General features: G+C 38.1%; 1 long non-coding RNA gene across 1 annotated transcript; it reads left to right on the top strand.

The window, feature by feature from the left end:
• The first annotated feature begins 2,011 nt into the window (after nt 1-2,011).
• On the top strand, nt 2,012-2,765 carry LOC133646421 (uncharacterized). The gene is made up of 4 exons (XR_009825282.1): nt 2,012-2,054; nt 2,210-2,287; nt 2,428-2,454; nt 2,727-2,765. It is a non-coding gene; the product is annotated as an uncharacterized LOC133646421 (long non-coding RNA).
• The last annotated feature ends 14,374 nt before the right edge of the window (nt 2,766-17,139 follow it).

The following is a 17,139-nucleotide window of genomic DNA, read 5'->3' as shown; positions in this document are numbered from 1 at the left end:
GGATTTTTTGTAATTAAAATACCTGAGTGAAGCAAGCAAACAATGTTCTGATCTAGAGTCAAACTTGCCACATTATTAGATACACAGCAAACAATGTACATTATAAATACAAGACCTTTACAAAAGCAATATTACATTTGTATTTTGTAGTGGTGTTGAATTGTCCTATATTAGACTGACCATACGTCCTCTTCTGCGGGGCTGTCTGGGCGGAGTTTCTTAAATGCCTCAAATGTCCGGCATTTTGAGTTAGGGTTGCGTGTATTTTCAATGTACGTTCAGGGTTGAGAAGGGGTTAAAAACAAAACAAATTGTGAAGGTGTGCGCACGCAGCAGCATTTGTGAGGGAGGGGCATGACAGAGAGCGAGGGATTGATTGATTGATTGAAACTTTATTAGTAGATTGCACAGTACAGTACATATTCCGTACAATTGACCACTAAATGGTAACACACCAATAAGTTTTTCAACTTGTTTAAGTCGGGGTCCATGTTAATCAATTCATGGTAAAGGGAGTGGAGAGACAGACAACCCACACAGCAGAAGACTCCTATACGGATCCGCCTTCAAGTCGCCCAACCCGCGTTACTGTCACATTCGTTTTGGCTCCGCCTAGAGCAGGGGTGGGCAATTAATTTTTACCGGGGGCCGCATGAGCAACCCGAGCACTGCCGGAGGGCCACATCGACAATATTTCAATTAAATTTTGCTCAATATTATTTGTTATATATACCGTAAGATAAATAATAATAATAATAATAGTAATACTTCAACATAGTGTGTGTAACAGCATTCCATGACTAATATAAATAAATTAACATTAATAATAAATGACAGTAAAATAAGCACACGTATGACTGAGGAGTCATAGTGTAACTTTGTGTGGTGTTTGAGTTGTCCGACTTTTTGTGTGGCCATAAACGCACCAGTGGTTTAGTGCTATGCGTGTTGGTGACAGATGACAAGTTGGTCTTGGCCTGGTTTGTACGGCAGAAAATGACTAGTTTTTCGAGATACAATTGTTTTACTCATGTTTTTGGTGTGGTTATGTCCGAATATAAACAGTTTTGCTCAATAAAGTGATCGATATAATTCCTGGCCTCGAAGCATCTCGATAGACGTTACAATAATTGAACGGTGTTCAATTGAACGGTGTTCAATTGAACGGTGTTGACGAACACCGTTAGGGCCGCTTGTTGTCACTGTCACTCAGAGTTGCATCGCAAAATTACATAGAATAAATGTGTTTATTTTGTTTAGAATTCAGATGGGTTTGATTTGGTGTGCGGCATATTTGCTGCGCGCAGCGGACGCTTGAGCAGTGCGCAATTGCGCAGGCACGCACCTTAGAGGGAACGTTGCTTTGCAGTCCATGTCTTGTTGGAAACACGCCATTCTTCATCAACTTTTCTCTTTTTAGCGTCTCGGGTGTAAACCGTGCATCACTTGTCGCTGCATGTGCACCTTCACTCGCAGGTTACACACGGACACACGCCCATAAATAATACTTTTCAAAATAAAAGCAGCGCAGTTGTATTGCGCGCACGACATAGATGTTTTTTCAACTTTATTTTGTAATTTGTAATTGCAGCTGTTCACATTCACTCACAATCACGCACACGCATACGTCCACACGGAAGTAATACAAATAATGATTTTCAAAACAAAAGCAGCACCGTTGTATTGCACACTCGACATAGATACTTTTTTAAATGTATTTTGTAATTTATAATTGGCCTCACACGGGCCGGACAGGGACGTACAAAGGGCCGGATGCGGCCCGCGGGCCGCAGAATGCCCAGGTCTGGCCTAGAGGATACAGCTCCGCCTCTGAAAATTGTACGGTCAGACAGCTGATCCTGAGCGGACTCGTGTCTGATTCGTATACGCAGACGCGACAAACTAAACCGGCGCGCACCGCCTAGAGTTATAGGCTCCGCCTACGCGCGCTGAGCCGACCAATGTCTGCACCCGCAGAAGTGGACGCGCCTACTAGCGTGTACGCGCATGAGCCAAGATCATCATTTCTGGACTTTCTTTGCTGGAACACGAACGTAAGTATAGATTTATTGATTTATTGCTACATTCGCAGTAAAGATCGGCCTTTGTGTTTCCATCATCATTTATGTATGATTGTAATGACGTTGTTTGATATTAGGACTAGCAGTAAAACTTTATATTCTGTAAAAAAAGGCTATTTTATTTCCAGTGCCGCCTCCCAGAATGCTTTGCATGGGGACGTGCGTCTGACGTCACGTATCCAGAAAATTCGAAATGGCTGCACACGGTAGGTGAGGCCCGAGCGAAGAAAAGTGGAAAAGAGTGTTATTCGTCAAAAAACCCACACAACGACGGTCATTTTTTCGCCGTGCTATTGTAAAATTGTCTTTTATCTGTGTTTTGTGTTACGGGGGACCCCGACTCCAGAATTTGAAAGTTTCCCGCGTGAAGCCGGTGAGTAACGTAAAATGAACGTTTCAAAAGTTCAATACAGTTAACTTAGGCCATCTTTTGTTAGAGGCTGTGAATGTGTGTAGGTTACATGCTACGATATTCCACATATTTCCAACTGCTTGAAACGAAAGCGTATTACTTTATTGTCAGTGTTGTTTAGGCCCAGGTTGCTAACGTTACTTCGTTAGTCAACAACGTAACATTAACGGAGTGGAAACAGCCGTTCTTTGCTATTAATATGAGTGTGTATTATTTCTTTCTTTGTTCTTTAGTGGAGCTCGAGATCCTGTTTACTGTGGACTAGCTGTGTGTGACGCCCTGTTGTTTTTGTTTCCATTCCAAAAAAAAAAGGTATGTCTATTATGTGTTTTTTGGCATAGTTAATTGTAGAAAAAAATATAAAATGAGGTGATGTGAGTGGGAAAAATTGCTGCACATATTAAGGATCCTTTTTCTTGATCTATATTTTTGTTATTTGCTGATGTATATATTTTATATACTGTTTTTATTTAATGAATTTATTAGAGACTATTTTATGCTTTATTTACCTTTTTTTATTATTATTATTTTATTTACTATTATTATTATTATTTCCACATGTAAGCATAAATAATTGTACATTAGTACATTGTTTGATTGCTTTGCTTAATCCATTCCATAATTTAATTCCACATACTGATATACTGAAGGTCTTAAGTGTTGTACGTGCGTACAAATGTTTTAAATTACATTTCTCTCTAAGATTATTTTTCTCCTCTTTTTTTGAGAAGAATTGTTGTATATTCTTGGGTAGCAGGTTATAGTTTGCTTTGTTTATAATTTTAGCTGTTTGTAAATTCACTGTCGTGGAATTTCAGTATCTTTGATTCAATAAATAAAGGATTTGTGTGTTGTCTATATCCAACATTATATATTATTCTAACTGATCTTTTTTGTAACACCGTTAATGAATGAAGTGTACTTTTGTAATTATTTCCCCATATTTCTACACAATATCTCAGATATGTAACACTAGTGAACAGTAGAGAATATGAAGTGATTTTTTGTCTAGAACATGTTTTGCTTTATTCATTATTGACGTGTTTCTTGCTACTTTATGTTGTATATTTTTTACTTGAGATTTCCAGTTCAATTTATCATCAATCATTATACCTAGAAATTTGGTTTCATTTACTCTTTCAATTTCTATTCCGTCTATTTGTATTTGTGTTTGACTTTCTCTTCTACTGTTACCAAATAGCATTATTTTAGTTTTACTGAGATTCAAAGATAGTCTGTTTTTGTCAAACCATCTTTTTAATTTGTTAATTTCTTCTGTTATTATTTGTATTATCTTCTGTGTGTTCTCTCCTGAACAAAACGCTGTTGTATCATCCGCAAATAATACTAACTTTAAATCTTTTGTAACTTTACAAATGTCATTTATATAGAGATTGAATAATTTAGGTCCTATATTGATCCCTGAGGTACACCACAGGATATATTTAGCGTTGTAGACGTGTGTTCGCCTAGCTTCACGTATTGTTTCCTGTTCGTTAGATAACTTCTCATCCAGTTTAAGACTAACCCTCTGATGCCATATCGTTTTAGTTTTTTGATTAAAATATTGTGATTAATTGTGTCAAATGCTTTAGTTGGATCCATAAAAACTGCTGCCGCACATTTTTTACTATCTATTGCATTAGTAATTTCTTCTGTAATTTCAATTAAAGCCATTGAAGTTGAAACATTAGCTCTGTATCCATATTGGTTCTCTTCGAGTATTCTATTTTTATTTATGAAACTCTCTAATCTGTTATTGAACAGTTTTTCAATGATTTTAGAAAATTGTGGAAGTAAAGAAACAGGTCTATAATTTGTAAATTGATGTTTGTCTCCAGTCTTATAAATTGGTGCAACTTTAGCTATTTTCATTTTGTTTGGAAATTTACCTGTTTGAAATGATAGGTTACTAATATACATCAATGGTCCTGAGATCTCTTCAATAACCTTTTTTATCGTTTCCATATCAATTCCGTTACAATCAGTTGAAGTCTTAGATTTAAACATTTTTCACGATTGTAACTATTTCCTCCTGTGTCACATTACTGTGGAACATGGAGTTAGAATTTGCAATCTGAGGCAGAGAACGAGGAGCTGCCAGAAAAAAGGAACAGGAAGCCAGTGTAAGTGTGTTCCGTCTTGTTTTTGTCATGTTTCTACAGTAATAGGAAGGTTATTTCCGGTAGCATTCAAAAATAGACCAGAGATGCTTGTACTATATGTATATTTGGCAATTTTGGTATTGCAATAATCCTAATGATATGGTTACCCAACAGCCATCGTCTCGGGGACTCGGATGATAGCGAAGAAGACCCGGGAAATAGTGACCTCGCATCTCTGGGGTTGGCAAGCCAATTGCACAGGCAGAGTAAGGAATAATCTCTTAACATCGAAAAAAAAACGAAAACACCACATTAATATTAAAGATATGGTTAACATTCTTAGTGCTAAAGATATTCCCCTCTCCTTGTATCCTTTCTCCCAGCTCCACCGTCTCGCCGAGTGCCAGCAAGAGTCATGAGTACTTGTCAACTCGACTCCTCAACTGGAGATAACTTTCTAGGTAAAGACTGATCTCTGAAATAATATCTCAGCATCCAGTAACCATGGTTAACAGATCACAACCATTTAATACCAATTTATCTCCTTTAGCACCTCACCATGGGGAAGAACGCATTCATATGCCTTCACCAGCACCTGCATTAAACATGCAGAGAGTTACACAAGGTAGGGACTGATCTCTGAAATAGTAGTGTATAGATAGGCCCCTTGGGTATTACCAGTCATGGTTAACTGATGGCTCTCTCACAATGCCCACCTCACTAGGAACGGCAGTCCCTCCTCGACTCCCTCCACCCCCCTCACCAGCAGCCCTCAACATGTGGCAGACAGAGGAGCCTGGATCCAGCCTGGCCTACAGGCCAACATGGCGAGGGGGAAAAATGGCCGACAACATTTCCTGCTCTGGTGAGCAATAACTGACAAATACCGGATGGTCATTCTGTGCCACAAATTTTGGAAAAAATTCAAATTCACAAGCAATCACATATTTTTGACCCACTTCCTGGGAAACTTATCAAGGAACTGTTTGTATTATTAGGTCCATCAGTGTTAAATATTATAAACTTATCACTTTCCTCCGGCACTGTTCCCCTAGCATTCAAAAAAGCGGTTATTCATCCTCTGCTCAAAAGACCTAACCTCGATCCTGACCTCATGGTAAACTACCGACCGGTCTCCCACCTTCCGTTTATTTCCAAAATTCTCGAAAAAACTGTTGCACAGCAGCTAAATGAACACTTAGTGACTAACAATCTCTGTGAACCTTTTCAATCCGGTTTCAGGGCAAATCACTCTACGGAGACAGCCCTCGCAAAAATGACTAATGATCTATTGCTAACGATGGATTCTGATGCGTCATCTATGTTGCTGCTTCTTGATCTTAGCGCCGCTTTCGATACCGTCGATCATAATATTTTATTAGAGCGTATCAAAACACGTATTGGTATGTCAGACTTAGCCTTGTCTTGGTTTAACTCTTATCTTACTGACAGGATGCAGTGCGTCTCCCATAACAATGTGACCTCGGACTATGTCAAGGTAACGTGCGGAGTTCCCCAGGGTTCGGTTCTTGGCCCTGCACTCTTTAGTATTTACATGCTGCCGCTGGGTGACATCATACGCAAGTACGGTGTTAGCTTTCACTGTTATGCTGATGACACTCAACTCTACATGCCCCTAAAGCTGACCAACACGCCGGACTGTAGTCAGCTGGAGGCGTGTCTTAATGAAATTAAACAATGGATGTCCGCTAACTTTTTGCAACTCAACGCTAAGAAAACGGAAATGCTGATTATCGGTCCTGCTAGACACCAACATCTATTTAATAATACCACCTTAACATTTGACAACCAAACAATTAAACAAGGTGACTCGGTAAAGAATCTGGGTATTATCTTCGACCCAACTCTCTCGTTTGAGTCACACATTAAGAGTGTTACTAAAACGGCCTTCTTTCATCTCCGTAATATCGCTAAAATTCGTTCCATCTTGTCCACTAGCGACGCTGAGATCATTATTCATGCGTTCGTTACGTCTCGTCTCGATTACTGTAACGTATTATTTTCGGGCCTCCCTATGTCTAGCATTAAAAGATTACAGTTGGTACAAAATGCGGCTGCAAGGCTTTTGACAAAAACAAGAAAGTTTGATCATATTACGCCTATACTGGCTCACTTGCACTGGCTTCCTGTGCACTTAAGATGCGACTTTAAGGTTTTACTACTTACGTATAAAATATTACACGGTTTAGCTCCAGCCTATCTCGCCGATTGTATTGTACCATATGTCCCGACAAGAAATCTGCGTTCAAAGAACTCCGGCTTATTAGTGATTCCCAGAGCCAAAAAAAAGTCTGCGGGCTATAGAGCGTTTTCTATTCGGGCTCCAGTACTCTGGAATGCCCTCCCGGTAACAGTTAGAGATGCTACCTCAGTAGAAGCATTTAAGTCCCATCTTAAAACTCATTTGTATAATCTAGCCTTTAAATAGACCCCCCCTTTTTTAGACCAGTTGATCTGCCGTTTCTTTTCTTCTCTCCTCTTCTCCCCTGTCCCTTGCGAGGGGGAGTTGCATAGGTCCGGTGGCCATGGATGAAGTGCTGGCTGTCCAGAGCCGGGACCCCGGGTGGACCACTAGCCTGTGCATCGGTTGGGGACATCTCTGCGCTGCTGACCCGTCTCCGCTCGGGATGGTTTCCTGTTGGCCCCGCTGTGGACTGGACTCCCGCTGATGTGTTGGATCCACTGTGGACTGGACTTTCACAATGTTATGTCAGACCCACTCGACATCCGTTGCTTTCGGTCTCCCCTAGAGGGGGGGGGTTACCCACATATGCGGTCCTCTCCAAGGTTTCTCATAGTCATTCACCGACGTCCCACTGGGGTGAGTTTTTCCTTGCCCGTATGTGGGCTCTGTACCGAGGATGTCGTTGTGGCTTGTACAGCCCTTTGAGACACTTGTGATTTAGGGCTATATAAATAAACATTGATTGATTGATTGATTGATATTTTCTTCAAACTTTGTCAATAACTTTTGTCATTAACTAAGGTCAATAGCTAATGTCAGGATTATGAGTAATGAGGATAAACACTGAAACATGTTAATTTTATACTGCTGTTTGTCAACAGCGCCTGAGGTAATCCAGATCCTTAGCCTGCTGGAAACTATTAAGCACAACCAAGACCATCTGATTGCGAAGGTAAACTTCTTAAGCCTTGAATAGGTCAATAATTCATAATGACATTGATTTTGATTCATTATTATTTTTTAAAGAATGAAACAGCCTACATGGCAGCTTTGTGTAAATAGAGTAAACATTGCTACATTTTCTTGTTACATTTCACCTGTTTGCTCTTTAAATACCACTTTTAATGTTTTTTATTTATTTTGATCGTATTTTTTTAAAATGTGCCCTGGGGCCGTTAAAAAATGACCTGCAGGCCGCAAATGGCCCCCGGGCCGCACTTTGGACACCCCTGGCCTACACGAATACAAACATAGAATGATAGTACAAACATAATAAGAAAACAATGTCAACCTCCCAAAGTTGGGTTATGGATATTTATTTATGCCGCCGTCATCCAACAGAGCCAAACAAGTACTCTGATCAAGGAACCAAATAACGATATTGTTTGAACATTTTGGATGTCTTGCACACCTATACCCTGATCACAAATTCATAGTTTATTTTAAACACCTCCAGTAACTCTCCAGTAACTTTAAGTCATGTTTTTTTTTCAAATGTAATCTCCTTAATACCTATCACATATTTTGTATTGTGTAAGCATACTTGGCTTTGGATGCTTCCTACCATAAACATAAACGTATCTGTCTTGTAATCTTGTTTGATTACAGGTGCTGTGAGTAAAAATGTGTTGACAAGGTCAGCCACGGACGCTGAGGTCACCAAACACGCCATCAGGTGGTTCAACTTGGTGGGGGATCGGGCAACAAGGAGACGAGTCCCGCTTCCACCTCCTCAGGAGGAATAGAGATGTATATGTATAAATAAAGAACCTTTTATTGGACTTCTTGTCATTCACCAGTTATTCATTTTCTGATATGTTAGCTGTGCATGGAGCAGCGTTTCCTTGAAGTTGTAGCCTAATAGATTGAATACGTATATTTACTTTTCATATATATATTTGTATATTATATATTTACTTTATAGAGTGAATTGACCATTTTCTGTTTCTGCCTATTGACAATATTGTTAGTTTAAAAATACAAGGCAATGCATATGTAAGCCTATATCGCTGTAGTAGGGCTTAGTGAATTTTTTAGTTTTCTATTTTATCCTACAGCAAGAACAGAAGGGATTTTGAAAATAAGATAAAGGGGTCCGAAACGGCCAGATGAGCCAGGGTTTTTATGAGTCCGTTGCTAGTCCGCGGCGGGAGGTTAGGCTTTGATCATGGGTGCGGAGCGGATGCAGCGCGCCGTCACGGCGCACCCGCCGCGGAAATAAGGCTTTGATCATGGGTGCGGAGCGGATTCAGCGCGCCGCCGCGGCGGCGGGTCGCGGACCCGCCGTGGCGGTGCGCTGAATACTTTCCTGAAAGGAAGTGGACGCCGATGCGGGTCCGTTTTGCGGTTCCGTTCCGGAAAGCGCGATACCTCCGCGGGGGATCCGCCGCGGAGTGTTTTTGCTGTGTGGGAAGACACCCGGTTTGCTTGTTTTTTTAATTGTATCGATTATCGCTTTCCGCCAGTGTTTTGTTTATATTTGCCGGGTCAAATTTCCGTCCCCGTTTATTGCGTTTTTATTTTGATTCGCCAAAAGTATTTTCAATGACAACTACTGCCTCAGTTTGCACTCAGACAAGTTTACCGCGAGGGGCTGTCAAAATAAAGACTTCATGGTAAACACTAAGGTGAGTGTAAAGTCAACATTTTCAACTCCAGTAAATGAGTTATTTTAATATTTGTGAGTCCATGGAAAGTTCATTTTTATCTCCCGTTGTATCCACATCATTCGAGGATGGAGACAGGTTAGCTGTTAGCTTCAAGCTAACCAGCTCCCGAGCAGACTCCTGCACCCCAAAAACATACTTTGCAGGTCAAAAAACGGGGCAATTGTTTGCCTTTTGAAGTGTTAATGTGCGAGGAGCGTTCAAAAGGAGTCTCTTGAAGAGGTGGCTGACAAGATGGCATATCACTGACAGTGACGTCATCACCGTCATTGTTTACTGAAGCAGAGATGCTGACTGTGCGTTATGATAAACGCGCATGCGTCGCCAGGCTCTGCTTTTTATTGATAGATTTATCAGATTACATTTTTTATTACCTATAGCAAGGGTGTCAAAAGTGTGCCCCGGAGGCCATTTGCGGCCGGCCCACAGCTAATGTTTTAAAGGCCCACGGTACATTCTAAAAAATACTATTAAAATAAACAAAAACATAACAAAAGTTAAATAAAAAAGCTTGAAGGTGAAATGTAATTTGGAAAAAGTTGCAATGTTGACTAATAAAACAAAGCTGTTTTTTTTTCTTTCAAACTGTCATTGCTCAAAACATAATATTGAATCAAAATCAATGTTATTATGAATTATTGACCTATCCAAGGTTACGATTACTTCACATCAAATATTCCACTTTGAAAAATATTTTTGGTGGAAGATTTTGCATATTTTGTGTGTTTGCCATTAAAAACATAGTTTTGTTTGACAAAAACGGGCGAAAAACAAAAAAACAACATTAAAAAAACAAACATTTTGAAATGAGGGATGGATCTGAAGTTGGTGTAGACTCCAGAGATTTAAGCATTAAATATAAAATGTATGTATGCCCTGGCACACCATTAAAATAATTTCATGACCGAAGCAAAACAGTTTTTACACTTCTATACTGAAATAAATACACCTACAACTTATTAAATAAAAACATAAATAAAACTACCAGCAGTGGTAAAGTTCAGATCCATGAAGGAAAGAAGAAAGTGAATGAATGTTTATAACTGAATATGTTTACATATATATATACACATTTTTTTTCTTTTTTTATTATTTTTTTTAATGAATTAAATAACGTTTATGACAACCTTTTTCCAAAACACAATATAGAATGTGAGATATAACAGGATAATGCATACGTTTATATATTTTTTTCAAAACGCTTACAAAAAAGTGGGACCCCAAAAATTTACTGTTGGACCCCATTTTTATGACTTGATGGGGTCCCTGGGACCCCATTTTGAAAATTCCTAGCGCCAACACTGCTGTCAACAGAGAAGAAAAAATGCTTTATTTAAATAAATATATTATTTATAAAGCAAGTTCGAGTATCATTGGCAAATTTTCACCAAGTCCCGGCCTTGGCGTGCTGCCCGCCTTGGCACGCATATATGTGTCCTCTTTTTGGGATTTCAGAATATGGTCAGCCTACCTATATCATACTGAACAGTGTTTAAAATATATAGTGTTTTGGTCAGCTTCTTTTAGTATAATGCAAGACATAAGAAAAAATATAAAAATGTTAACAGTAATAAACTCTGAAACAGGAGTGTTGAAATCTGACTACCGTATTTTTCGGAATGTAAGTCGCAGTTTTTTTGATAGTTTGGCCGGGGGTGCGACTTATACTCCGGAGCGACTTATGTGTGAAATTATTAACACATTACCGTAAAATATCAAATAATATTATTTAGCTCATTCACGTAAGAGTTTAGATGTATAAGATTGTTTGTTTGGTAAACGTATAGCATGTTCTATATGTTATAGTTATTTGAATGACTCTTACCATAATATGTTACGTTAACATACCAGGCACGTTGTCAGTTGGTTATTTATGCGTCATATAACGTACACTTATTCAGCCTGTTGTTCACTATTCTTTATTTATTTTAAATTGCCTTTCAAATGTCTATTCTTGGTGTTGGGTTTTATCAAATAAATTTCCCCAAAAAATGCAACTTATACTCCAGTGCGACTTTTATATGTTTTTTTTCTTATTTATTATGCATTTTCGGCCGGAGCGACTTATACTCCGAAAAATACGGTACTCCTGAAAGGTTGTTACTGGCATCACGTCCCGCCTATTAAATATGTGTAGTGGTCAAGCTAGCCCTGTTTTCAATGGGTACTAGGTGCCATTTAGTCTTTCTCGCAGAAAAAATGCCCTATGCTTGTGTTTGGCTGTATGAATCATGAAATTGCGAAAAGGATACATGTTTATTCAGAGTTCCTCGAGAGCTAATTAAAAGGGGAGGTTGAGTTGAGATTATTCCGTACATGCATGCATACAACATGATACATCACAATTTCCAATTTCTCTTTGTAACATGTTCGAAAAAGCAGGATTTAATGAAACGACAAGAAGAGCATGCAGCTCACACTACAGTCCAATGGAGCAGAGGCGGAGAATGCATGAGTTTGCAGTGATCACTCTGTTAAATGTTTGTTTGATATACTTTTAATGTTTATTATTTCCCATTTAAGTATTATCTTGATATCATTTGTATTTCTTACACACGTTTGCCATGAGTGTTTCAAAAAGTACAGAATTGGCGAGACTAAATAAAAAAAGGAAATGTCAGCAAAACCTAAAAGAGTTATAAACTTTTAAACCAAAGGCAGAAATCAAAATGGAAGCTTTTAGCACATACACAATGTTGACATCCATCCATCCATTCTCTACCGCTTGTCCCTTTCGGAGTCGAGGGGGTTCCTGGAGCCTATGTCAGTTGCATCTATAGTTATGTTTTGATGAACACAGATACAATCACGCGCACTTGCAACAACAGCAACAAACATGGCTGTAGACGCGAAGTTAAATCATGAAATGCAACCTTACCCGAGCAAAACCGATGCATATTTACCAATACAAATTTCCTTGACACAACCACACACAAATAAGTTGTAGACCTCCATGTTTTTCCAAGTTTCCATCTGTTTTGTTGTGTAAAATGGTGTCTGGAGCCCAATAGTTCCATAGAGAACCCGACCTGCGTATAATCCTTGATATCACTTGACAAATCTCTTTTATATAAAGTATAGGGATCTATTCCATTGCAGTTAGATTTTTTTGATTATATCTGGAATATCCAAGCCTATTTTGTACTCAAATAGTTTGCACGCTGCTTGTTGTACAACAGCCTTCTTGGATTGGTCGACTACCACTTTTTTTTTTACTTCCGGGAAGAATTCACGTGTGGGAATACAAGCAATTGGGACGAGTCGCCTTTAAATGTGGACTTTGAAGTGTTCACACGATGTATTATTTTTAGTACATGTTGGTTGGTTGGTTTAAATGTATTTTGAACATGTATGTAATTACAAGTGATATATCATATAGTTTACACATTTACTGGGTAGCCTGTGGACCATTGATGTCCCGCAGCTTGTTTTTAAGTAATTTCAAATACAAGCTGTTATATATGTACACACTATTATCATGTCTACATGAGTTGGTTTCAGAATGTTTAGAAATAGTGTGGCCCTTGCTGGAAAAAGATTTAGACACTATTTTGTTGTTAGTTGAAACAAGTATTTTTTATATAAACTGAATGATAATCCAAACAATGGCAGTGTAGTGGGTTTACATATCAATCAATCAATCAATGTTTACTTATATAGCCTTAAATCACAAGTGTCTCAAAGGGCTGCACAAGCCACAACGACATCCTCGGCTCAGATCCCACATCAGGGCAAGGAAAAACTCAACCCAATGGGACAATGAGAAACCTTGGAGTTCACCCATGGAACTTTAGTTATGGTTAGAGTTCCGGTCGGATGGGTTTTTTTGAAGGACACATTCGGGTGTTGTGTGTTGCGTCAAAAAGCCACGGATGTAGAGATACCGCACCTTTGCTGATTCAAAGACAAAATCTGAATGCCATTAAAACAATTAGCTCCATCTTTTCACACACCTACTTCGACTCCCGTCCTTTTTAACCGCGACAGCAGCACATTTACTAGCATTTAATAATTAGTGTCAATCTGTTAACTTCCATCAGCAGATGCACGGGTTAGCCATTATAGTTAAATGCTGGTTTACTAAATATAACACAACAGTTACTCCGTCTAGAATGATATCAGAACATAAATACAATCGCACACAAATTTAGAAGAAGCTATTAATTCTTAAAATAAAAGTCGTTGGGTTTCAAAACGTTCACTACTTCTGTACCGATAGGGGGCGCCAGTGAGAAATTGGCTTTTCCAAATTCCATTTGAAACACAAAACTGGAGAAGGAAGTGGAACTTTCAAAGTAAAATGTTTCTAAACAAGAGTCTCCATATTAAACATTAATCGTTCTCAACACAACGTTATGTTTAGCTAAACACACACGAGCTCCCGATTATCTATAAATTGAAGTTATTGTAAATGCGTTTTTAAAATGTGCGATCCAATGTCGTTGAGGCTTTTCAAGAACAATTGCACTGTGGTGCTGCAGTTCCCCTGAAAACCACTGAGTGGCAGCAAATACACTTCCAAAGAGAAACAAAAAATCAAAACCAATCACTTTGATATTGAAGTCAACACTGAATGTATAGTTTCAGTGCTCAAATGGGACTAATTTAGTGAGTTGAAATCTCCCACATGAAGAAAATATTTCGACAATATCTGATCAAAAATGTCCAGGTAGCTCGGGTCTAAAGTCTTATTGATAACATTGTTTTATTAGTTATACATTATAAATATGAACTTCTCTTACTGCTAAACCATAATAACTATACAGATTTTACCTCGCCACATATATAAATATTGCAGGGTTTTTTCCCCAAGTAAATTCAAAACTAATTTACAATGTTTTGGTACTAATTAGTAAAACACATTTTTATTTTGAATTTGTTTACACTTTGTGTATGATTTTTTAAAACTGTAATTTATATAAATACTGTATATATTTGTGATTGGATGAATTTTAAATTATTATGTAGTTTATATATGTATGTGTATATGTGCGTGTGTGCATGCATGTATACACAGTATGTATCTTATTTATGTACATGTATGTATGTGTATATATGTATGTGTATGTATGTAAGTGTATATATATGTATGTATGTAGGTATATATGTATGTGTATATATGTATGTGTGTGTGTGTATATATACATACACATTCATATACACACACACATATATATATATATATATATATATATATATATATATATATATATATATATATATATATATATATATATATATATATATATATATATATATATATATATATATATATATATATATATATATATATATGTGTGTGTATGTATATATGTGTATATAGATACACATATATGTATGTATATGTGTATATATAAGTATATGTGTATATATAAGTACAAACCCCGTTACCATATGAGTTGGGAAATTGTGTTAGATGTAAATATAAACGGAATACAATGATTTGCAAATCCTTTTCAACCCATATTCAATTGAATGCACTACAAAGACAAGATATTTGATGTTCAAACTCATAAACTTTATTTTTTTTTTGCAAATGATAATTAACTTAGAATTTCATGGCTGCAACACGTGCCAAAGTAGTTGGGAAAGGGCATGTTCACCACTGTGTTACATCACCTTTTCTTTTAACAACTCTCAATAAACGATTGGGAACTGAGGAAACTAATTGTTGAAGCTTTGAAAGTGAAATTCTTTCCCATTCTTGTTTTATGCAGAGCTTCAGTTGTTCAACAGTCCGGGGTCTCCGCTGTCGTATTTTACGCTTCATAATGCGCCACACATTTTCGATTGGAGACTGGTCTGGACTTCAGGTGGGCCAGGAAAGTACCCGCACTCTTTTTTTACAAAGCCACGCTGTTGTAACACGTGCTAAATGTGGCTTGGCATTGTCTTGCTGAAATAAGCAGGGGCGTCCATGAAAAAGATGGCGCATAGATGGCAGCATATGTTGTTCCAAAACCTGTATGTACCTTTCAGCATTAATGGTGTTACCCATGCCTTGGGCACTAATGCACCCCCATACCATCACACATGCTGGCTTTTGAACTTTGCGTCAATAACAGTCTGGATAGTTCGCTTCCCCTTTGGTCCGGATGACACGATGTCGAATATTTCCAAAAACAATTTGAAATGTGGACTCGTCAGACCACAGAACACTTTTCCACTTTGCATTAATCCATCTTAGATGATCTCGGGCCCCGAAAGGCCGGCGGCATTTCTGGATATTGTTGGTAAATGGCTTTCGCTTTGCATAGTAGAGCTTTAACTTGCACTTACAGATGCAGCGACGAACTGTATTTAGTGACAGTGGTTTTCTGAAGTGTTCCTGAGCCCATGTGGTGATATTCTTTAGAGATTGATGTCGGTTTTTGATACAGTGCCGTCAGAGGGATCGAAGGTCACGGTCATTCAATGTTGGTTTCCGGCCATGCCGCTAACGTGGAGTGATTTCTCCAGATTCTCTGAACCTTTTTTTTTTTTTGTCCTGTCCAGCTTCTCAGGCAAATCATATAGTTGATGTAGATGCCCATCTCGGCTGTTCACATTTACTTTACAAAAGAGAAGTGTAGGATACTTCTCTTGTTGCCTTATTTGTATTTGACTTTATTAAATGTATTTATATTATCATTTGATGCAGGCGGACCGGAGCAGGAGGGGATAGAAAGAGAAAAAAAAGAAGACAGAGGGGGAAATTGTGGGGACAAGAGGGGGATTAGACAGAGATACAAAAACAACAACAGCAAACACAACAACAACAACAACAACAATAGAGCAACATCAACAAATACGACATGTACAAATATGATGGTAAAAGTAATAGCAAATAAGCAGTTAGCGAAAAATTAAAAATAATACAGAAATGACAATGAGCATTATTACACTACAAATGGAGCAATACAAATACCAATAGAAATAGCGCTATTGATAATGAACAATACCAATAATTTACCTCTATTATCAACAATACAGTTGTTCAAATGCAACAATACATATACGTAATGATAACTTGAGATATGAAAGAATGCAGAAACATGGAGGGGGAGAAAGAGAAGCAACCTACATAAACCTTGTAGATTGTTATAGTAACTATAGGTTAAGCTTTGTCAGTGTGCCATGTGTTATACCCAGTTCACCCTAGGGCAACAACGTTAATATACACTACCGTTCAAAAGTTTGGGGTCACCCAAACAATTTTGTGGAATAGCCTTCATTTCTAAGAACAAGAATAGACTGTCGAGTTTCAGATGAAACTTCTCTTTTTCTGGCCATTTTGAGCGTTTAATTGACCCCACAAATGTGATGCTCCAGAAACTCAATCTGCTCAAAGGAAGGCCAGTTTTGTAGCTTCTGTAACGAGCTAAACTGTTTTCAGATGTGTGAACATGATTGCACAAGGGTTTTCTAATCATCAATTAGCCTTCTGAGCCAATGAGCAAACACATTGTACCATTAGAACACTGGAGTGATAGTTGCTGGAAATGGACCTATGTAGATATTGCACCAAAAACCAGACATTTGCAGCTAGAATAGTCATTTACCACATTAGCAATGTATAGAGTGTATTTCTTTAAAGTTAAGACTAGTTTAAAGTTATCTTCATTGAAAAGTACAATGCTTTTCCTTCAAAAATAAGGACATTTCAATGTGACCCCAAACTTTTGAACGG

The sequence above is a fragment of the Entelurus aequoreus genome, linkage group LG03 (genome assembly GCF_033978785.1).
Source record: "Entelurus aequoreus isolate RoL-2023_Sb linkage group LG03, RoL_Eaeq_v1.1, whole genome shotgun sequence".
Taxonomy (NCBI): Eukaryota; Metazoa; Chordata; class Actinopteri; order Syngnathiformes; family Syngnathidae; genus Entelurus; species Entelurus aequoreus.
The sequence above is the reverse complement of the archived record's forward strand: the minus strand, read 5'-3'. Positions and strand labels throughout refer to the sequence as shown.